Raw genomic sequence first — 24,276 nt, forward strand, 5'->3', positions numbered from 1 at the left:
CCTATAACAAAAAATGGGAACGGTGGTGATTTTCTACAGTTTTATTACAACTAGTCTTCCAAGCCCCACTTTTTGTTTTCTAAAATTATTTAATCATGTTTCTTTTTACATAGTTTTAAGGCCATAAATTTTATGTTAATTGCATAATAAGTATGAAAAACACTTTTCACTTCGAATACAACCCAGTCTAAATACTCTGGAATTGGGAGTGTTGGTGCAAAGAGGCTTTAAGGAGAATGGTCTGAATCAACAAAGGTAATTAAACAGGTAACAGAGAAAAGATGTCTTACTTTAAAAGTTTATTAAAATATTTACGTCTTCACGCCAAGAAACGAAGCCACGTGTCCAGGTTATTAGAACTGTCGCTGTAACAGTGTGGTATTCAGTCTGAAAACTCGTCTCAAGTAGCTCTCCACGCCAGTCTGTCTTGCTCACCTGTCGTCATATCCGCATAATTACTGCAACCTACATCCACTTGAACATGCCTTACGCACTCGAGCTTTGACGTCTCTCCAAACATTTCCACCCCCCCCCCCAACACTTCCCCCCTTTACTAAATTACTTTGATACCTCAATTCGTCTCCTACCATCCTATCCCCCATCTTAGTCAAGTGCCATTGCCATAAAATTACACTCTTCTCGATTTGATAAATCTGCATTAGTCTTCTGATCTACTCCCATCAGAATTCTTCTGTAGCACCACATTTAATAAGGTTATATCAACTTCTTATTCTACCTTACGATGTTTCCACTGCAAATCCCTACCTACATTTATATGGATGAGGGAGTACGTCTTTTTGAGAGTCCACCATGTGGACCAAGTGAAGTAAGGTCAAGGTATGATTCTAGGGCTCCAAGGATTTTAATTATATTGAGAATGTCTGTTACAGGCTGGAAGACGTAATGTACCTGGGTCAGCAGACCCCAATGACTTGTTTCAAAGCAAGAAAGTGATGCAGCGTTAGGAATAACCATGAAGTGGCCTTGTAACTTACAGGAATACATCACTTATCGAATACACTGTAGGAAAAAAGAGCAATGCTGTGACGACCGAGACGTCAGCAAGCCTCAATATGGAACAATAATCATGATTGCATCTCCGGATTGTGGATTATACTATTGGTCTTAACATCGACGAGGGACACAACTATCACAAAAAGAAATTTGGACTGTCGTGCGTTTCTACATACGATACCCACCTGGGTTATACACAACTTAATGATGTATCAGTTATACAAACCTCTTTACCTCGTTATAAGTAATTGCGGCAATGACACTTGCGCTGCATAGTAGTATACCCACAACTAAGCTTACTGAATTTTCTTCACACGCTTTCTTTTTCTGTGTCACAATTTCGTAGGTCGCATCTAATTGCATGAAGAAAATACTTCACACGGCTTGTTGATCCATTGTCCCAGGTGAGGTACCAAGAAGTGGAACGTCTAACTGTGTTGAAAATTATTATTCATTGTTCTCATAACCGATGTGGTTACCTTGATGATAACCGACTTGATACGCTTGTTTCAAAACGGATCTTGCATGCTTTCTCTCGTTACGTTTTACGTTTAATACATGTATCACAGAATTGTTTGCTATCGAACACGTATGGATAGCCTGGCTTAGCTGAGTCGCAGACGGGAATAACAAGACGCCCACTACTGATCATGAAAAACTAGTCGCCTATATTTCCTTCTGTATATACAGTTTACTGTCCGGTATTGATTCTTTCGCTTTTAGCAACAAAAATCTCGGGTGGAATGCAATACAAGAAACTTAGCCATCCTTGCAGACTATGGCGACTCTAACCCACGCAATACTGCTATCAACGGAGTATTCCAAGCACTTCTCTCTTCCCGACTCAAAGCTGATACTTCATCCCTTTCCTACTTTTAGTAACTCCACACTGCTCAATGGATGTTTTCTCGCGAGGGCAATAATCGAACAATGTATGTAATAGGGTCTTTGTGGAGAGAGGTAAAGTAGGAAAGAGGCACTGTCGGATTGTCTGGAGTAGTTGTGCACCTTCAAGGAGAAAGTGTACCGTGACAGTTGTGAGTAACCACCGCTGAAAATGTGTAGGCCCATGCGGCACTAACGTCTTTGGTCAATGCAGATTACAAGCCGTGAAGGCCAACCGAAACGCTACACTGCAACATCTCACTGTTTCAACACAGCTTTTCTGTTCACTTTTACTGTACAAAATATGAACTGTTCTGGTCAATATGACTCGACAGTAAGATACTGCAACAAACTGATACTGTCACATTTTTCGTACAGTTTCTGACCCTTACGTACAATTATTATTATTATTATTATTATTATTATTATTATTATTTCTATTTTTCTCAGACCTTAGGTCTGGTTAAAAATGGAAAGTGACGCGGACCTTCATCAAGCGTTACTTCCTTTTAACTGTACGGTATATGTTACATTGTATTTAGGAACTTTCGGGTTATTGAACACGTATCAATAATTACGGATTTCTGTAGTTGTATATATACGTTTGGATGTAGCTGTATTGCGTTGATGTACTGGTGGATATTGTGTGGTATGACTCCTGTAGTTGATAGTATAATCGGTATGTCAACTTTATCCTGATGCCACATGTCCTTGACTTCCTCAGCCAGTTCGATGTATTTTTCAATTTTTTCTCCTGTTTTCTTCTGTATATTTGTTGTATTGAGTATGGATATTTCGATTAGTTGTGTTAATTTCTTCTTTTTATTGGTGAGTATGATGTCGGGTTTGTTATGTGGTGTTGTTTTATCTGTTACAATGGTTCTGTTCTAGTATAATTTGTATTCATCATTCTCCAGTACATTTTGTGGTGCATACTTGTATGTGGGAACGTGTTGTTTTATAAGTTTATGTTGTAAGGCAAGCTGTTGATGTATTATTTTTGCTACATTGTCATGTCTTCTGGGGTATTCTGTATTTGCTAGTATTGTACATCCGCTTGTTATGTGATCTACTGTTTCTATTTGTTGTTTGCAAAGTCTGCATTTATCTGTTGTGGTATTGGGATCTTTAATAATATGCTTGCTGTAATATCTGGTGTTTATTGTTTGATCCTGTATTGCAATCATGAATCCTTCCGTCTCACTGTATATATTGCCTTTTCTTAGCCATGTGTTGGATGCGTCTTGATCGATGTGTGGCTGTGTTAGATGATACGGGTGCTTGCCATGTAGTGCCTTCCCCTTCCAATTTACTTTCTTCGTATCTGTTGATGTTATGGGATCTAAAGGGTTGTAGAAGTGGTTATGAAATTGCAGTGGTGTGGCCGATGTATTTATATGAGCGATTGCTTTGGGTATTTTGCTAGTTTCTGCTCGTTCTAGAAAGAATTTTCTTAAATTGTCTACCTGTCCATAATGTAGGTTTTTTATGTCGATGAATCCCCTTCCTCCTTCCTTTCTGCTTAATATGAATCTTTCTGTTGCTGAATGTATATGATGTATTCTATATTTGTGGTATTGTGATCGTGTAAGTGTATTGAGTGCTTCTAGGTCTGTGTTACTCCATTTCACTACTCCAGGTGAGTAGGTCAATATTGGTATAGCATAAGTATTTATAGCTTTTGTCTTGTTTGTTGCTGTCAATCCTGTTTTCAGTATTTTTGTTAGTCTTTGTCTATATTTTTCTTTTAGTTCTTTAATATTTGTATAATCTATTCCTTTTTTTGTCTGTATCCTAGATATTTATAGGCATCTGTTTTTTCCATCGCTTCTATGGAGTCACTGTTGTTATTCAATATGTAATCTTCTTGTTTAGTGTTTTTTTCCCTTGACTATGCTATTTTTCTTACATTTGTCTGTTCCAAAAGCCATATTTATATCATTGCTGAATACTTCTGTTATCTTTAGTAATTGGTTGAGTTGTTGATTTGTTGCTGCCAGTAGTTTTAGATCATCCATGTATAGCAAATGTGTGATTTTGTGTGGGTATGTTCCAGTAATATTGTATCCATAATTTGTATTATTTAGCATGTTGGATAGTGGGTTCAGAGAAAGACAGAACCAGAAAGCGCTTAATGAGTCTCCTTGGTATATTCCACACTTAATCTGTATTGGCTGTGATGTGATGTTATCTGAATTTGTTTGGATATTAAGTGTGGTTTTCCAGTTTTTCATTACTATGTTTAGAAACTGTATCAATTTAGGATCTACTTTGTATATTTCCAATATTTGTAGTAACCATGAGTGGGGTACACTATCAAAGGCTTTTTGGTAATCAATGTATGCGTAGTACAGCGACCTTTGTTTAGTTTTAGCTTGATATGTCACCTCTGCATCTATTATCAGTTGCTCTTTACATCCTCGTGCTCCTTTGCAGCAGCCTTTTTGTTCTTCATTTATAATTTTGTTCTGTGTTGTATGTGTCATTAATTTCTGTGTAATGACTAAAGTTAATATTTTGTAGATTGTTGGTAGGCATGTTATGGGGCGATATTTAGCTGGGTCTGCTGTGTCTGCTTGATCTTTAGGTTTCAGATAGGTTATTCCATGTGCAAGTGTATTATTATTATTATTATTATTATTATTATTATTATTATTATTATTATTATTATTATTATACACAAAACTTAATTACCAACACTACTTATATAAATGTTCAATGGGGGTAAACTGAGAATGACAGTTTTCAATAAGGCATCATTTTAGAAAACATTACAGTATTTTTCTTTTCATACTTTTTCGATACTTTACTGATTGTAGTTTGAAGACAAGTAGTCTCATAAATAGTGACAAAATCATAAATATGAAACACCGTTTTCATTACAGGCAACATTTTTTAAAGCAATACTTTCTCACTTTTCTTCTTACTTATTGCAGTTTGGTCACGAGGAGGTGACTCGTGTTTCGCAAACGTGTTTTAATTTCACACGCCATACATTTGTTTTACTGTCACGGCTATTTTTACACATCTTACAGTGCGTAGGAAGTTTTGTTGTCACTGATTCTGACACACTTTCAGCGTTTTAGATGCAACCAATCATTCTCAGATAATCTCGTATTCTTGGGAAATACGTTCCTTGGTGCCATGTGTTCTGCTACCAGTTACTTCCTTAGTTTTTCCAACATTATTCTGCCCCTCAATATCTGGCATCTCTATTATTTCATTATGAAGAACTGTTCAAAATCCTACATCAAATGAACTTTTTGCGTCACTTGTTTTGCTGGTTGCATACCTAGTAACTCCTAGGGTATCCTTCGTGATATTCGAAGCTGATAAGACGGCAATGTTGTACTGGTGGATATTCCTTATTCCTATTTTTAGAAGGAAATGACTGTATACTGTTTTGTGCATGTTGCGGACTGTCGTTAGTATCATCATCATCATCATCATCATCATCATCATCATCATCAGAACACTTGTTTTTATAAATGCAATATTTCCATGATCTTCAAACTTGGAAAGTGTTCCTTCGTCCGTTGAGGCATTTACTAATTCTTCCAATACAGCGTCAATGCTTCAGTTGCCATGGTGTCACAATTCAAATAATTGAGGAATGCTACACAGTTTCTTAGGCGAAGTTTACATGTTGTAAACGCATAGGTTTTGTTGAAACGAGAAAAATCGTATAACTGAAAACCGAAAAATATTTCACAATATATTAATCATAATTGTGTCGAGCTAATATGGCCAAACGTTACACAGTAACTATTAAGGTTATGATCCAACTACTTAAAATGTTTTTATACACGTGCTGCCTATGCATTTTCAGACAAAGTCTCCAAATTACATGAAGGTAGGCCTATCTTGTTATTTAAAGAATGTGAAATAAAATTTACAACAATCAATTTTTTGTAGCACTTAGAAGTAGACTGGCAACCTGCAAATGGGACCATGACCCAGGGCTAGCCACTTAGTGAAATAGATTCCATTCCCACGTTCGTCTGGGTTTACAAATACGTGGATTCTGGTAACTTATCCTGCCAATAGCACTCTAAAACCGGTCAAAAGTCAAAATGGCCAAGCAACTTTAAAATCAATTCAAACGTGTTAATCTTCAAGGTCGATAATCTGTCCGTCTTTCGGCAGCCAGAATCTTCGTCTACGCGCCCGTCACCTCTCCCAAAGTCAGTCGCAAACAAGACATAGTACAAAATAAATGTGCTTCTGCGTACGCTCTTGTTTATGACATTTATTTCTCACTTTTGTTGTTCGGTTTAGATAAAAACACCTACTGAATATGGAAGAAAGGTATGTACTGTAGGCGGCCGGTGTGACCGTGCGGTTCTAGGTGCTTCAGTCTCGAACCGCGTGACCGCTACGGTCGCAGGTTCGAATCCTGCCTCGGGCATGGATGTGTGTGATGTCCTTAGGTTATTTAGGTTTAAGTAGTTCTAAGTTCTAGGGGGCTGATGACCACAGATGTTAAGTCCCATAGTGCACAGAGCCATTTGAACCATTTTTATGTACTGTAACTTACATCATATCTTTAGTGTTTTATTGTTTAAATTGTACCTTTATACACAATCAAAATCTTGAGATTTCAATGTTTTTAGTTACCTGTCGGGTATCAATTATACTTCTTTTACAGGCATGTAATGTCGACTTGTAACAATTGCTTAACACGATAACGATATCCGCCCTTATCCGCGATTCTGATTTTATTTATTCAGAATGAAAAAAATTCGTTTAACTATTGCAACATAGCAGTTTTGCGTTTACTCTGTTGTACATTCTAGACCCACTATTCTTCTCGAATCACTCGTCTCAATGTGGATTTAATTACACGGTTCAAAGAAATCCTGAAAATGATTTCGAATGGCGACACCACTGTTACTGAGAAATTTGATGTCTTTGCTCGTCAAATTGCGAAAATGTATACTGATCTGTGTGACTGGAATCTCATGTCACCAACACTTTATAAAGTTTTAAAGCATGGTGCCGAAGTCATATCTAAAGTAGTTGTACCTGTGAGTCAATTGTCAGAAGAAGCAGCTGAGGCCCGCAGCAAGCACATGCAGCAATACAGAATACATTACGCTCGTTAATATTCACGCGTGGATTGTAACAAAGATGTACTACACAGACTGTTATTAAGTTGATACCCTTCAAGTTGTAGCAGCACACGGCACCGTAAGATAAGTGTCCCATTTTCTCAAGAGGCAGCCAGTCTAATGGTCGCAAACACATCGACTTTACCTCTACATGAAAATGATAGCGATGGAACTATACAGGAGGGCGAAAATGACAAAAACGACGATGACCAACAGTTTGACACTGATTAAAGATATATGGCAAGAGTTTGTATGTTAAATTTGCATATTTTGTAAACAAACATACATACATACACTACTGGCCATTAAAATTTCTGCACCACGGAAATGACGTGCTACAGACGCGAAATTTAACCGACAGGAAGAAGATGCTGTGATATGCAAATGATTAGCTCTTCAGAGCATTCTCACAAGGTTGGTGCCGGTGGCGACACCTACAACGTGCTGACATGAGGAAAGTTCCCAACCGATTTCTCGTACAGTAACAGCAGTTGACCGGCGTTGCCTGGTGAAACGTTGTTGTGATGCCTCGTGTAATGAGGAGAAATGCGTACCATCACGTTTCCGACTTCGATATCGCGATTGCGGTTTATCGTACCGCGACATTGCTGTTCGCGTTGGTCGAGATCCAATGACTGTTAGCAGAATATGGAATCCGTGGGTTCAGGAGGGTAATACGGAACGCCGTGCTGGATCCCGACGGCCTCGTATCACTAGCAGTCGAGATGACAGGCATCTTATCCGCATGGCTGTAACGGATAGTGCAGCCACGTCTCGATCCCTGAGTCACAGATGGGGACGTTTGCAAGACAACAAGCATCTGCACGAACAGTTCGACGACGTTTGCAGCAGCATGGACTATCAGCTCGGAGACCATGGCTGCGGTTACCCTTGACGCTGTATCACAGACAGGAGCGCCAGCGATGGTGTACTCAACAACCAACCAGGGTGCACGAATGGCAAAACGTCATTTCTTCGGATGAATCCAGGTTCTGTTTACAACATCATGATGGTCGCATCCGTGTTTGGCGACATCGCGGTGAACGCACATTGGAAGCGTGTATTCGTCATCGCCATACTGGCGTATCATCCAGCGTGATGGTATGGGGCGCCACTGGTTACACGTCTCGGTCACCTCTTGTTCGCATTGACTGCAGTTTGAACAGTGGACGTTACATTTCAGATGTGTTACGACCCGTGGCTCTACCCTTAATTCGATCCCTGCGAAACCCTACATTTCAGCATGATAATGCACGACCGCACGTCGCACGTCCTGTACGGGCCTTTCTGGATACAGAAAAAGTTCGACTGTTGCCCTGGCCAGCACATTCTCCAGATCTCTCACCAATTGAAACCGTCTGGTCAATGGTGGCCGAGCAACTGGCTCATCACAATACGCCAGTCACTACTCTTGGTGAACTGTGGTATCGTGTTGAAGCTGTATGGGCAGCTGTACCTGTACACGCCATCCAAGCTCTGTTTGATTCAATGCCCAGGCGTATCAAGGCCGTTATTACAGCCAGAGGTGGTTGTTCTGGGTACTGATTTCTCAGGATCTATGCACCCAAATTGCGTGAAAATGTAATCACATGTCAGTTCTAATATAACATATTTGTCCAATGAATACCTGTTTGTCATCAGCATTTCTTCTTGGTGTAGCAATTTTAATGGCCAGTAGTGTACTTAAACCTAACTAACCTAAGGACATCACACACTTCCATGCCGAGGCAGGATTCGAACCTGCGACCGTAACGATCGCAAGGTTCCAGACTGAAGCGCCTAGAACCGCTTGGCCACACCGGCCGGCACTAGCGATGAAACTATACAGGAAGGCGAAGATGACAAACAGGACGATGAACAACAGTTTGACACTGAATAAAGATATATTACAAGAGTTTTTATGTTAAATTTGCATATTTTGTAAATAAACATATAATTAACATCACATAGTTTATTTCATTTGAGCCTACTGCGAAAAAAGTGATTTTAATTGGTTTTTGAGAGTAAATATTCCTAAGTGCAGCCTCTTGGACGGAGAGAAGGAGAAAAATCGGAAGTGCAACGCGGCGTCCATACTTCTTCCGGGCGCTAATTCCAGACGAACAAACAATTAGTGAAGCAGGCCACGAGTACAACGTGCCATCTTGCCCGTGAATAGAGGCAAGACCAAGCGCCGTTCCTGATAGGCTACAAGGCAGCCCTGATTGTGACGCATTAGTGCTTGGCACGTGCTGGCCGCCTTTCCGTGGGCAGCGGCGGCGGACGCGAGCCACCACACCACGACTGGCTACGCCGGAGGACACTTCGCCAACGACTCCCTGCTAGTAGCGACGCGGCAACGGTGAGTACTTCGCAGCACTGTCAAGGCGCCATGCCCAACGGTGTGCCCGGTTGCGATCATCCCTTTGTTGCGACAAAACACTTACAGCATTGCATTACTGGAGAAAAAGAGTATGTTTTCTCCCAAAATTCTATACGCACCGAGTCGATCATTTCGCCCTCCGTACCATTCCTGCTTTTTTTTGTAATCCATGCTGCGAAAGAAATGCTACGAAGATGCAACACATCAATCCGTGCGTTCAATTTCGAAATTGAAATATTTCGTCAATAAAGCGTCAAATCTCATCGTCTTGATAGGCCATATTAATATTTAAAGGTTTATGTGAAAACGCACGGAGTTTCCTTTAACTCCGGATATAGTCTATTGGTGCTTCGCTTGATGAGTCGTATGCCGGTCCCACTTCACATCCTAGTTTTTGCAGTCTGATACACGACGCTGTAAGGCATCCAGCCGGTTTCTGGGTTTCAGTTTGCGCAATATTTGCACAACTGCCCTTTCATCATCAGTTACTTCGAGAGATAATGTTTATTTTATTCACTATTTGCTCTCTGGTTAAAGTATTATACATCACGCATTTATTTACTTTACATTACAAGACTTCGAAAAGTGGATATTTGAATTTATAAATATTTGAAGTTGCTTCGTTATTATTTTCTTCAGAAACCTATTGTTACTAAATGACGTACCTGATTTATTATCTAACAAGATGTCCACCTTTCCATAGGTCTCACACCCAAACCTCCAGACGTCAAGACACTCGGATCGGTTACCAACCATTGTATGTCAATAAGAGTATCAACGAGAACTCCGATTTAGTTTGTGCTGTGTGCTATCGTCCAGTAGAACATGTGTAAACGGTAATCAGAAGTATGACCAGTACAGCTATAGAGCAAGGGTAAGGCGTATCAGTGAGGTGCAAACGTCAATATCTCTGGAGAGTCGTTAGATGTCAGATCATCTTTAAAGGCCCCGAGCTCGAAACCCACTGACGCCGATTTTTTTTAACAGCTTACGCGTGAAACTGTAATATGGGAGAACATTTTCCTGACACGTAAAAAGGACGTTTCCGAGTTTGTAGCGATGTTCTTTTGTCAGTCTGCTTTCGCTTCGTTAGTTGAAAGTAGCAAACCTACGGCGTATATCCGGATATGTAACACCACACCTGTCTATTCAAATGTGCTCTATAGGTTTACTACTTTCAACTAACAAAGCGAAAGCAGACTGCCGAAAGAACAATGCTACAAACTCTGAAACGTCCTTTTTACATGTCACAAAAATGATCTCCCATACAACAACTTCACGCGTAAGCTGTTAAAAAATAGACATCAGTGGGTTTCGAACTCGCGACCTTTAGCACGACGCTCTGACGGTCTACCACCTCACCTTCCAGACATACTGACATTTGCGCCCCACAGATGCGCTTTTCGGATACTCCGTAGTTCTGGTGTTTTTTTATTACCGTTCACACATGTTTTACAGGACGATAGAACACAGCATAAACTAAACCGGTGTTTTGGTTGAGACACTGGGAGGAGGAGGAGGGTGAGGGATGGAGGGAGGGGAGGGAGGGAGGGAGTGAGTGAGTGATATTGGAGATATTGGGATGGGACTGATCATTTAAATTACATTGATGTAAGTGAATTCTTGACTTTGTAAACAACTGTCTATATTCTGGCTGGCAGATTCCACAACACAACAGAATTCCGTCGATAAACCATGTGATACATCCTTACAGGGTGTTTCCAATGGGCTGTATCTAGATAACATTTTTGGCAAAACATTACACCCGCAAAAATAAGTTCAAGACCGATTAGATTTCTTCGATTCAACTCATTAAAAACATCATGTTTTCTTCACGTCTTCTTACCTGTTTTCATTATCCACCATAAGTCGTCCACTGAACCAAAGTATGTCGTCCACGAGAAAATCTCTCCTGAACATCCTACCCACGGTAAAAGAAATTAAAATGCTTTCAATCAACTTTGTCTACTAAAATAGATGTCAGTTCCACTGGTAGCTTATGTCCTCTCGCCTGAATATAAGATGCATTCACAGCTTATACAGCTGTACTGCCTGTTGTGGGAATTTCATGAATGCTTCAGATATTCCGCCCCAGAACTGTATCTACGGCATTCTATTGCTTTATATGCCAGAACTACAGTATTATCAGCAGTTTGATCGTCTACTTCTCTTTGTTATTACTATTATCTTGGCCGCCCTGCTGTCTTTGTTTCATCAATTAAGCTGTAAAATATGATAAACTTATATCTACTAAGAAATACATCGAGTTTCTCAGTCTTTCGCGTTCAGATCGAAGAATGTTTCGTTCCTCAAGCAAAATACACTGAAGAGCCAAACACACTCTTACACCTGCCTAATATCGTGTTGGGGCCCCCGCGAGAACGCAGAAGTGCCGCAACATGCCATTGCATGGACGCGACTAATGTCTGAAGTAGTGCTGGAGAGAACTGACACCATGAATCCTGCAGGGCTGTCCATAAATCCGTAAGAGTACGAAGGGGTGGAGATCTCTTCTGAACAGCACGTTGCAAGGAATCCCAGATATGCTCAAAAACATCCATGTCTGGGGAGTTTGGTTGCCAGCGGAAGTGTTTAAACTCAGAAGAGTGTTCCTGGAGCCACTCTGTAGCAATTCTGGTCATGTGGGGTGTAGCATTGTCCTGCTGGAATTGCCCAAGTCCATCAGAATGTACAATCAAGATGAATGGATGCAGGTGATCGGACAGGGTGCTTACGTACGTGTCACCTGTCAGAATCGTATCGAGACGTGTCAGGGATCCCATATCACTCCAACTGCACGTGCCCCACACTATTACAATGCCTCCACCAGCTTGAACAGACCCCTGATGACAAGCAGGTTCCATGGATTCATGAGGTACACGTCCATCCGCTCAATACAATTTAAAATGTCACTCGTCCGACCAGGCAACATGTTTCCAGTTATCAACAGTCCAACGTCGGTGTTGACGGGCCCAAGCAAGGCGTAAAGCTTTGTACCGTGCAGTCATCAAGGGTACACGAGTGGGCCTTCGGCTCCGAAAACCCATATCGATTATGTTCCGTTTAATGGTTCCCACGCTGATACTTGAAGGCCCAGCACTGAAATCTGCAGCAATTTGCGGAAGCGTTGCACTTCTGTCATATTCAACGATTCTCCTCAGTCGTCGTTGGTCCCGTTCTTGTAGGATCTTTTTCCGGCCGCAGCGATGCCGGTGATTTGATGCTTTACAGGATTCCTGATATTCACGGTACACTCGTGAAATGGTCGTACGGAGAAATCCCCACTCATCGCTACCTCGAAGATGCTGTGTCCCATCGCTCGTGCGCCGACAGTAGCACCACGTTTAAACTCACTCAAATCTTGACAACCTGCCACTGTAGCAGTAGTAACGGATCTAACGACAGTGCCAGACACTTGCCGACCGCAGCGCCGTGTTCTGCCTGTTTTGTGTGTCTCTTTATTTGAATACGCATGCCTATACCAGCTTCTTTGGCCCTTCAGTGTATGTGTAGCGTTGCAATCTTATCATCCGATACTGGCGTTTCTCATCGCCGAAATAGAATGCATGGCTCAGGTGACAGTGTACAATAAGATTCGCGCTAATAAGACTCCATTCCGGCTGTCGCTGACAGGAACGATAACTGGACCTGGTAGTAAGTTTCAGAAGACTACGCTTCTCATTCCTCTCTTGTAGCCACTTTTCCTCCCAATTACACATTAATCTTTGTCTCAAGAGCAAGGACACTGCATTTTACACGATGGACTCAATTGTAATGACGGGAACATACCGCATACCGTGTACTTGTGGAAGCGTTCATGTTGGAATGACTGGACACCAAACATAAACGTTACTTCAAGTTGGGACAAGTGGATGGCTCTGAGCACTATGGGACTTCACATCTGAGCACTATGGGACTTCACATCTTCACCTGAGGACATCACACACATCCATGCCCGAGGCAGGATTCGAACCTGCGACCGTAGCGGTCACGCGGTTCCAAACTGAAGCGCTTAGAACCGCACGGCCACACCGGCCGGCGGACAAGTGGATGAATTGGTCGTGTCGGAGCACTCTGTGTGTGAGAATGACCACATAATAACCTCACATTAAAATTCGCCGAGACAGATGTCAGCGTAGTGGTGAAGGATTATCAAGCATGCATATTAAAGAATTGCCACAGACATCCAGAAACATGACAACAGCTTCAACAAGAATGAGAAAAAGTTCAAGGTAAAAGGATCCTGGATTCCTGTGCTGCACCGAACTACCGTTTGAAGTAGTATGGAGAGAACTACGACGGCCATCACCAAGGAAATAGCCTTCAGACGTTGGGTCGACAGGTACATAATTACAATCTCCTGCCGCGAGTTCGATTCCAGTCCTCCACCAACAATGGAGGGTGGACCTGTGACAATGCCAGTCAATCGTGAAGGCGAAACATCAGAAAAATCGTCAAACAAACGTTGGCTGAAGGACCCGAGACAGAAGCCGAGAGACAATACGACAGCAGCTTAACGATAATAAAAAACAATCAGTTAAAACCGGTATTTTAGTTCTGAAAAACCAGTATTTTTTGATGTTTGTTTGTTCTGTGTTTCAAAATACCGAAATATCAATTAGCCATTGTAGCAGTGCTAAAATGTTTGGTTTTTGAATAAACCTTTTTTAAAATTAATAATTTTTATTCGTAAAATTTCCTTTGCTTTGAAATACTGCGTTATTATAGAAAATGTGAAAAGCGATCAACGTTACTTTAATAACAATGCCAACAGAAACGAGCAGCAAACACATAGCACAAGAAATGGTACAGCGTCGATGAGTCTAAGTACCTCTTACCTCGAGGCATGGCCGATTGGATGGTACGCGTGTACATGCAGTGTGTGAGTCTCTACACAGCGGGTATGTAGATTACTTCCACGCTATCGTCGTCTGACATTTACAGAACGGCACCATCCCTAGTCGGGAAGTATTTTTCGATGTGCGGTATAAATGAAGTACAGTGTTCCATTTGCTTTGAAAGATTAAGAATGGGTGGAGCCACAACAAACTTGCGACGTCATGTAAGGAGAAAAACTTAAAACTTTGAAAAAGAAAAAAACTAATACGAATAATAGTGCTCTAACCTCAGTTTTCACCTTTTAGCACTGATTTTTCGTAATGCCCAAATTGTGGTATGATCCTCGATTACAATATGATTTTTGAACAGAGTTTCAAAAAGTAGAATCAATAGCAGAATACTGGTATTTTTCTAATATTTAACCAAGTATCACTTTTCGGGAAAATCAGCGAATGGTGGACGGAGTCAGTTTTCTTTTTATTTGCCTATTTAATTTGATATTTTGAGTCTATGTATCTTGAAACTGGGAAAGTGGTAATTTTTCAACCATTGTTCGATTTATATATTACAAGAAATAATAGAGTAAAGAGCCGAAAATAAGTTATCTCGGCAAACGGTTATCTCGGCAAACGGTTATCTCGGCAAACGGTTATCTCGGCAAACGGTTATCTCGGCAAACGGTTATCTCGGCAAACGGTTATCTCGGCAAACGGTTATCTCGGCAAACGGTTATCTCGGCAAACGGTTATCTCGGCAAACGGTTATCTCGGCAAACGGTTATCTCGGCAAACGGTTATCTCGGCAAACGGTTATCTCGGCAAACGGTTATCTCGGCAAACGGTTATCTCGGCAAACGGTTATCTCGGCAAACGGTTATCTCGGCAAACGGTTATCTCGGCAAACGGTTATCTCGGCAAACGGTTATCTCGGCAAACGGTTATCTCGGCAAACGGTTATCTCGGCAAACGGTTATCTCGGCAAACGGTTATCTCGGCAAACGGTTATCTCGGCAAACGGTTATCTCGGCAAACGGTTATCTCGGCAAACGGTTATCTCGGCAAACGGTTATCTCGGCAAACGGTTATCTCGGCAAACGGTTATCTCGGCAAACGGTTATCTCGGCAAACGGTTATCTCGGCAAACGGTTATCTCGGCAAACGGTTATCTCGGCAAACGGTTATCTCGGCAAACGGTTATCTCGGCAAACGGTTATCTCGGCAAACGGTTATCTCGGCAAACGGTTATCTCGGCAAACGGTTATCTCGGCAAACGGTTATCTCGGCAAACGGTTATCTCGGCAAACGGTTATCTCGGCAAACGGTTATCTCGGCAAACGGTTATCTCGGCAAACGGTTATCTCGGCAAACGGTTATCTCGGCAAACGGTTATCTCGGCAAACGGTTATCTCGGCAAACGGTTATCTCGACGGTTATCTCGGCAAACGGTTATCTCGGCAAACGGTTATCTCGGCAAACGGTTCTCCACGTATCTCGGCAAACGGTTATCTCGGCAAACGGTTATCTCGCAAACGGTTATCTCGGCAACCCACGGGTTATCCCTCGGCAAACGGTTATCTCGGCAAACGGTTATCTCGGCAAAACGGTTATCTCGGCAAACGGTTATCTCGGCAAACGGTTATCTCGGCAAACGGTTATCTCGGCAAACGGTTATCTCGGCAAACCGGTTATCTCGGCAAACGGTTATCTCGGCAAACGGTTATCTCGGCAAACGGTTATCTCGGCAAACGGTTATCTCGGCAAACGGTTATCTCGGCAAACGGTTATCTCGGCAAACCGGTTATCTCGGCAAACGGTTATCTCGGGCAAACGGTTATCTCGGCAAACGGTTTATCTCGGCAAAACGGTTATCTCGGCAAACGGTTATCTCGGCACAAACGGTTATCTCGGCAAACGGTTATCTCGGCAAACGGTTACCTCGGCAAACGGTTATCTCGGCAAACGGTTACCTCGGCAAACGTATCTCGGCAAACGGTATCCTCGGCAAACGGTTACCTCGGCAAACGGTTATCTCGGCAAACGGTTACCTCGGCAAACGGTTATCTCGGCAAACGGTTACCTCGGCAAACGGTTACCTCGGCAAACGGTTACTCGGCAAACGGTTACCTCGGCAAACGGTTACTCGGCAAACGGTTACCTCGGCAAACGGTTACTCGGCAAACGGTTACTCGGCAAACGGTTACCTCGGCAAACGGTTACCTCGGCAAACGGTTACCTCGGCAAACGGTTACCTCGGCAAACGGTTACCTCGGCAAACGGTTACCTCGGCAAACGGTTACCTCGGCAAACGGTTACCTCGGCAAACGGTTCCTTACCTCGGCAAACGGTTACCTCGGCAAACGGTTACCTCGGCAAACGGTTACCTCGGCAAACGGTTACCTCGGCAAACGGTTACCTCGGCAAACGGTTACCTCGGCAAACGGTTACCTCGGCAAACGGTTACCTCGGCAAAACGGTTACCTCGGCAAACGGTTACCTCGGCAAACGGTTACCTCGGCAAACGGTTACCTCGGCAAACGGTTACCTCGGCAAACGGTTACCTCGGCAAACGGTTACCTCGGCAAACGGTTACCTCGGCAAACGGTTACCTCGGCAAACGGTTACCTCGGCAAACGGTTACCTCGGCAAACGGTTACCTCGGCAAACGGTTACCTCGGCAAACGGTTACCTCGGCAAACGGTTACCTCGGCAAACGGTTACCTCGGCAAACGGTTACCTCGGCAAACGGTTACCTCGGCAAACGGTTACCTCGGCAAACGGTTACCTCGGCAAACGGTTACCTCGGCAAACGGTTACCTCGGCAAACGGTTACCTCGGCAAACGGTTACCTCGGCAAACGGTTACCTCGGCAAACGGTTACCTCGGCAAACGGTTACCTCGGCAAACGGTTACCTCGGCAAACGGTTACCTCGGCAAACGGTTACCTCGGCAAACGGTTACCTCGGCAAACGGTTACCTCGGCAAACGGTTACCTCGGCAAACGGTTACCTCGGCAAACGGTTACCTCGGCAAACGGTTACCTCGGCAAACGGTTACCTCGGCAAACGGTTACCTCGGCAAACGGTTACCTCGGCAAACGGTTACCTCGGCAAACGGTTACCTCGGCAAACGGTTACCTCGGCAAACGGTTACCTCGGCAAACGGTTACCTCGGCAAACGGTTACCTCGGCAAACGGTTACCTCGGCAAACGGTTACCTCGGCAAACGGTTACCTCGGCAAACGGTTACCTCGGCAAACGGTTACCTCGGCAAACGGTTACCTCGGCAAACGGTTACCTCGGCAAACGGTTACCTCGGCAAACGGTTACCTCGGCAAACGGTTACCTCGGCAAACGGTTACCTCGGCAAACGGTTACCTCGGCAAACGGTTACCTCGGCAAACGGTTACCTCGGCAAACGGTTACCTCGGCAAACGGTTACCTCGGCAAACGGTTACCTCGGCAAACGGTTACCTCGGCAAACGGTTACCTCGGCAAACGGTTACCTCGGCAAACGGTTACCTCGGCAAACGGTTACCTCGGCAAACGGTTACCTCGGCAAACGGTTACCTCGGCAAACGGTTACCTCGGCAAACGGTTACCTCGGCAAACGGTTACCTCGGCAAACGGTTACCTCGGCAAACGGTTACCTCGGCAAACGGTTACCTCGGCAAACGGTTACCTCGGCAAACGGTTATCTCGGCAAACGGTTACCTCGGCAAACGGTTACCTCGGCAAACGGTTACCTCGGCAAACGGTTATCTCGGCAAACGGTTATCTCGGCAAACGGTTACCTCGGCAAACGGTTATCTCGGCAAACGGTTATCTCGGGAAACGGTTATCTCGGGAAACGGTTATCTCGGGAAACGGTTATCTCGGGAAACGGTTATCTCGGGAAACGGTTATTTTGAACGTATTTAACATTCGGATTAAACCGGTGTTGTAACCTTTATAACAGGAAATCGACCGCCAATCCAACAGCAAGTGACCACAAAAGCCACAATAATTTGATTAGCTGTTGGTATGCGTATTTCCGTTGCATTGTAAGTTTGCGGTTCTGCGATGGCTGACCTGGAAGAAAATCGCTGCTAGACCGCACCAAATGCTGAAGCAAACTTTTGGAGACAACGATTTAGGTCAGGCACAGACTTAAGACTAGTGTAACGGTTTCAAAAATTGGGGAACGACGACTGATAATTACGATCGTTCTGGTCGCCGTCCGCTAGCACATCACCAGAAAATCTTCGCACAGTAAGAGAGCTTCATTCAGCAAGTCGTAGACGGACCCTAACAAGACCTCTGCAACACATTGGGAAATGTTCTAGCACACGAGAACGCATCAGAAGAACTGAAGATGGAAAGGACTGCGGCGAAGTTTGTGCGATGACTGATTCAAGGCAATCAGAAGCAAAATCGCATGGAAATTCGCAAGGAGCAGAAAATACTGTTTCGAAACAATACAAACTTTCAAACAAAGCTTGCCACAGGTGACGAATATTGTGTTCGTGGCTACTGAAGCGGTTCCTGCCTCTTTACTCACTAATTAACAAATTAGGATGAGAGATAGAATGTTCCTGCGTGACATTACTGCATGCGACATGGTAACAGCGCAATTGTTCTTTGCGAAATGGTGCATGTGAAGTGCTACGTTAACCAACTTTTAACGAGAAGCCCATCTTGCAGTTTTCCTAGCACAAGAGTTGATGGTTGGCTAACCTCGTGTCTTGTTAAGCTGTCTCGTTGTCTCCCCACTGCCTTTCTTCTACGTCGGTCGTGGATTCTCACACGCATAAGATTAACTGTAAATGACGAACACTCTTAAGAGAGTGTGTCTTAACGTCACTACAATGTAAGTCTTGAAATAAAAGTATGCCCCTTATTTTATTAAAAATTAGCAAAAACAGGCTTTAGAGTTGGTCTAACAGCAATACCTGAATTGAAGTTCGCGGCGTATCTTCACTTATCGAGCAACATTGCAAGTTCATAAAAATTTCCATATCAGTTGAATTAGCAAATGGTTCAAATGGCTCTGAGCACTATGGGACTTAACATCTGAGGTCATCAGTCTCCTAGAACTTAGAACTACTTAAACCTAACTAACCTAAGGACATCACACACATCCATGCCCGATGCAGGATACGAACCTGCGACCGTAGCGATCGTGCGGTTCCACACTGTTGCGCCTAGAACCGCTCGGCCACCTAGGCCGGCGTTGAATTAGCACATGAGATCGTGTGCATGAGATACATCACACAGACATTTTCAGAGGCATTTTAATCACTACGTCACTTTTACTTGAAATACAATTGGTCCACAGCACATATGTATTGCCTCTCCAAAGACTAGTCTAAGACTGCGTCACAAACGTCTTCAAGAAAGTCAATGAGCAGCGGGTCCTTGCAGTCAACGAAAAAGGTGTTGACGACTTTCCCGATGCTGGCGTGCAGGCTATATCGGCTATACTGCGCACGTTTCCTTGGACTGCCCTTACACGTCTTTCATACAGTCCCGGTCTCCCCCACATGCGATTTCAACACACGTGGTCGTCGATTTGCTTCGGACGAAAATATGGAACCGACAAAATTATTCCATTAAGGCAATGACAGTCTTGTCTCACAGCGGGATAAATATATTTAACAGTTACGACAATTATTTTTTGAAATAATAAACATTTTACTTAATTTTTCCATGTGCCTCCCTTTCATTTGACTACCACTCATACAGTACAAAATTAGCGGAAGCGGTGGGATCGGAGTATGCCTTATTCGCTCACCTGGGGGCCACTTTGAAGGCGACGTAATTCGGGAATTTTTGAATCCATCATGTACAAATGAAGTGCCGCGAAGAAATCCACCCCATTTCACGTCACATTGGGGTCTTAAAATTTTATTTTTAAATTTGTTTCTTTATATGTCTGTACCATACTTTATACAAAGGGCCAAGTCAGGTTTCGGTTCCCCTTGACACACGCCGTTACGCTGTCGCTCCAAATGGCCCGGGCCCAACCAACTCCAAATGGCCCGGGCCCAAGCAACAGCCAGAGCTCACGGTTATAGCGGACAGGCGGCACAGACCAGGTCAGAGATCGGGAACCGTAGAATACCAAATCAATGTGCAACCAAGGCTGGCTGAGCTCCCTGAGGAGCAACCCATTTGACACCACCCAGGCGGAAGAGGCCGCTTACCGAACGATTCGGACGCCGCTTAGTGCTGTCGTTTCCTAACGGCAATACCATGATAGAGTTGCGAAGCGGCCTGAAGGCCCGTACTTAACTACTTTTCCTAGGATGAAGCATCTGACACATTCTGCAACCCTGGCTTCACAAAAGTTACTTTAGTCTACAACTGCCGTTTAATACCTAGGTAAACTGTGTACTGCATAGCGTATCTAACAGTAGTAGTATTTTTAACTTTATACATTTCGTCATTTTAACAACAAATATACTGTCATTTTCATATGTGGAGGAACGGAAAAAGAAATTTAACCAGGAAGCTGTTGCTAGGAAATCAACTATAAGAAAATTGAAGTCTTTGGTCGTACCCGTAGACGCAGCGTAGATAAATGCCTCCTAGAACCCATCTCGTCATATTCGAGGAAATCTTCAACGCCATAATAATTAGTTTTGTAACTAGAGATAGGTACTATATTACTACCTCTGTCATTTCCTCCACTTATTGCTACAACCGTTAACTACATATTCTCTTGACTAAACATGTAAACAGCGAGAGGAAATGAGCGATAACGATCCTATTATGACACAGCGCATTAAGTTCAGCGACAGACAAAGGAAACTAGGTTAAGGTAAGGCTATTATCTATCAACTACGGTGAATTCATTAGAAACATGGAACGCAATTCTCAGTGTTTAGAGGGTATGTGCTGTTTAACAACGTTTCCTCACAGAACGATATGTGCCCTTGGTGGGAGTACCTTACCAAGTTGAACAGCTCGGGTATGATTCACTGACCGACGCAAAGCTTCCAACAGCAGCAAGCACTTCTCTCACAGTCTCCAAAAATCTTAATTTTAGAGACGCAACACACTGAAATTTATGGAAACCGTCGATCAATGAGGCGTCATGTGACAGTTCAGGTGATTCGAACACGACACGACATGAACCAGCTCATCATTATAATTGGATACATCCACGGCTGAACAAACTATCGCTCAACACTACAACGGCTCCACTGAGGCAGAAGCCGACGAAGCAGTATTTTTATTGATGTTTTCAGCCCAGATCAAATACATACATCTTAACTCTAGGCATCATTCGGCGAAAACATGTTCCTCATTCACTTGTCTAAGCTATTTCGTACTATGCAGATGACAAATGGGGTAGGACGACGAACTTTTGACACAGGCACCAAAAATGCTATACTAGACGGTGGGCGTGAGGCTGCAATCACGTTTACCAACTACGAAATTTGCGGGCAATACGGAGCAGCATCAATCTGGACATGATGCTACGAAATCGGCAGCTATGTTACTGACATATGCTCCGAACGGTTACTACGAAGTTCGCGGCAAGAAGGGTAACTACAGAATTACATGAAATTCGCCGAAAAGATATACCGCTGCAGCTTAGGTTCTACACATTATGTAATCACCTGGATTACCCTTGCCGTGAAAAGAATACCAAAAAGCATCCTGAATAACAAACTACCAGTTCAAAGGATAAATGAGGAGGAGGATTTATTTATTCTAAACCATGCCTACGCGATAACGAAATCTGGCACTTTCTTTCAAAGAACTGCCACCAAACGCGAACATCTGAAGTTTATGCAGGGTAATTGTAAAGCCTATGAAACATTTTAAGAAATCGCTTTAGGTAAATGACTGAACATAACATATCAAACAGGATGTGAAACAAAAGTGCTTTTTTTTAGGCGGTGCTGCGAAATTAGAGAAGAAAAACATTGTCAAGGACGCCACCAACAGTAGTTGCTGAAAATCGTGGTGAATAAGACAAAGAAAACATTTCGTGACTAAAATTTGCCAGCTGCCATTAGGTAGTGAGTGCGCACAGAACGTTCCGTGCAAGTTTCAACAGGACACTGCCAGTCTACAACAGCCTAGTGAAGTGGAACAAGAAATTCCAGAAGGATGGTGGGTTGTGCGATGCAAAAAGTTCGGGATGTGTCAGAAACGACAGTGCACCGTCTGAGGGACTTGATGTTGCGAAGTCGTCAAGATGAGGCCCGTCCACATTGCCGCAATGGTGTACGAGATTATGTGAATAAGGCGCCGGACTTGACGCCCTCGATTTTTCCTTGTACGCCAAGCACAGCGTTTACGTCCCACCTTTACCACAAAATCTCGAAAACTCGCGACACTGCATTGCAGCAGCTGTTCTTACCGTCACTCCCCAGATGCAAGGGTTGGGTATGGGAAAAATTGGAATCAATTATACGTGTGCCATGCAGCGCAGAGTGGACCATAGAGCATTTACAAACATGGTCAAAAAACTTTGGTAGTTTGTCCTTCAGTTCACGCTGTTTTTGGCCACTTACCTGCAAAGATTTTTTGTCGAAGTTTGAGCGGAGAGAAAATAACACTCCCTATAAATTACAAAATAGGTTTTTCATAGCTAAATGAAAAGTGGGAATGGACAAATCGGAGACAAACTGACTAACGTGCGGCCTAGTTATGCAAAAAGTTTAACGGCTTGAACGAAATCCGGGTAGTTAAGGAAACCTTTGTGATTTGATGGAAAACTGAAGTATTTCACGAAGAGCTGGCGCTGCTAGCTACGTAAATGAAGCGTCAAAAATTTCGCCCCGTAAGGTCTAGCTGTTTTGCGCATAAAACTTTACATTGATGTGATATTTAAATGTCAAAAGGGCTTCCTTCGATACAAATACTAAATGAGGGGCATTTCGATAACTGAAGATAAAAGGAAAACAAGCTTTCTGAAAACAACTTAAAAATTTAAAATACCATTTGAAATTCTTCATGGACTTTGTAATTACCCTGTAAGTTTCAGATTATTTCTTTGTGAATTAGTTTGCAGTAACAACAAAAAAGTAAATAGATGCCGAAATTGTGACAAGCTTTTTTGTCAAATATAGCTTCATTTTCTATAATGCCTATTAAAAAAATGTTCTCTGATTATTCGTGGAAGTCATAAATGTCGCTACAAGCTGCAATTTCGACCCTGAGTAAGTGCACAATCCATGACATCTATCGATGACACACTGCAGCTTGTTACAATATAAATGCTGCTTCGTTTGACCACAACGTCGCTATCACCACTAACCGTCTGGTTCGCTTCGAAAATCGTAGTTCCGGCACAAAAACCGGTGTGCGTTGCTAAATTTGCGCTCGGCCGTCCAAAACTTCACCACTAAGATGTTGCGCCCGCGGCGACAAGCGGCTGTCTTAAAATAGTGAAATGGTACAACTTCGGTGCTCTCTCTCTCTCTCTCTCTCTCTCTCTCTCTCTCTCTCACACACACACACACACACACACACACACACACACACACACACAGAGAGAGAGAGAGAGAGAGACACACACAGACAGACAGACAGACAGACAGACAGACAGTTGTATCGACCAACCCTGACCACTGATCAACACAATACACCTCGCTTTGATCCAAAGTCGTTAAGTAGTTAAGTAGTTACTAAATATTGTGATTATGAAACAGCAGCGAACTTACGTCCTATGATCAGCGATTGTATCGCAGCTCATTCGGTATGTTGTTATTGACGAAAACACAATTTCTAATCATTTTACAATGTAGTTTTTCCCTAACAATTTTCATTTCCATAACCCGTGATTTAGATTTTTACATATTCGTGCCGCCTTTTAAGTGGAGAAGTTCTTGCAACACACAGTTAAAATCTTAGAAGCACTCTCAGTAACACACACCTACATACAAAATATCTAGCTGATCACAGGAGATCTAAATACAAAGCTTACTCAGATGAATCAACATTTTAAAATTTGTATAAAGCTGTTTAAGTAAAACCAGCGGTTTGCTTGGTGTGTGTATATATATATATGATGACCAAACAATGGCGGAATTTCAGCACTACCAATGTAAATTCGGTTTTCTAACTCTGCC

At 43.0% G+C, this 24,276-nt stretch overlaps 2 protein-coding genes across 2 annotated transcripts in view; one reads left to right on the forward strand and one right to left on the reverse strand.

Moving 5' to 3' along the window:
- The window catches only part of LOC126190687 (oxysterol-binding protein-related protein 9-like), a 528,891-nt gene that overhangs the window by 355,148 nt on the left and 149,467 nt on the right, over positions 1-24,276 (reverse strand).
- Positions 9,288-24,276, forward strand: part of LOC126190688 (elongation of very long chain fatty acids protein AAEL008004-like) — a 132,604-nt gene continuing 117,615 nt past the window's right edge. The window contains exon 1 of the mRNA XM_049931147.1: positions 9,288-9,351. The gene's annotated coding sequence lies outside the window, so the exon portion shown is untranslated. The remainder of the gene's footprint in view (positions 9,352-24,276) is intronic.

This window comes from Schistocerca cancellata, chromosome 6, assembly GCF_023864275.1.
Source record: "Schistocerca cancellata isolate TAMUIC-IGC-003103 chromosome 6, iqSchCanc2.1, whole genome shotgun sequence".
NCBI classification, from domain to species: domain Eukaryota; kingdom Metazoa; phylum Arthropoda; class Insecta; order Orthoptera; family Acrididae; genus Schistocerca; species Schistocerca cancellata.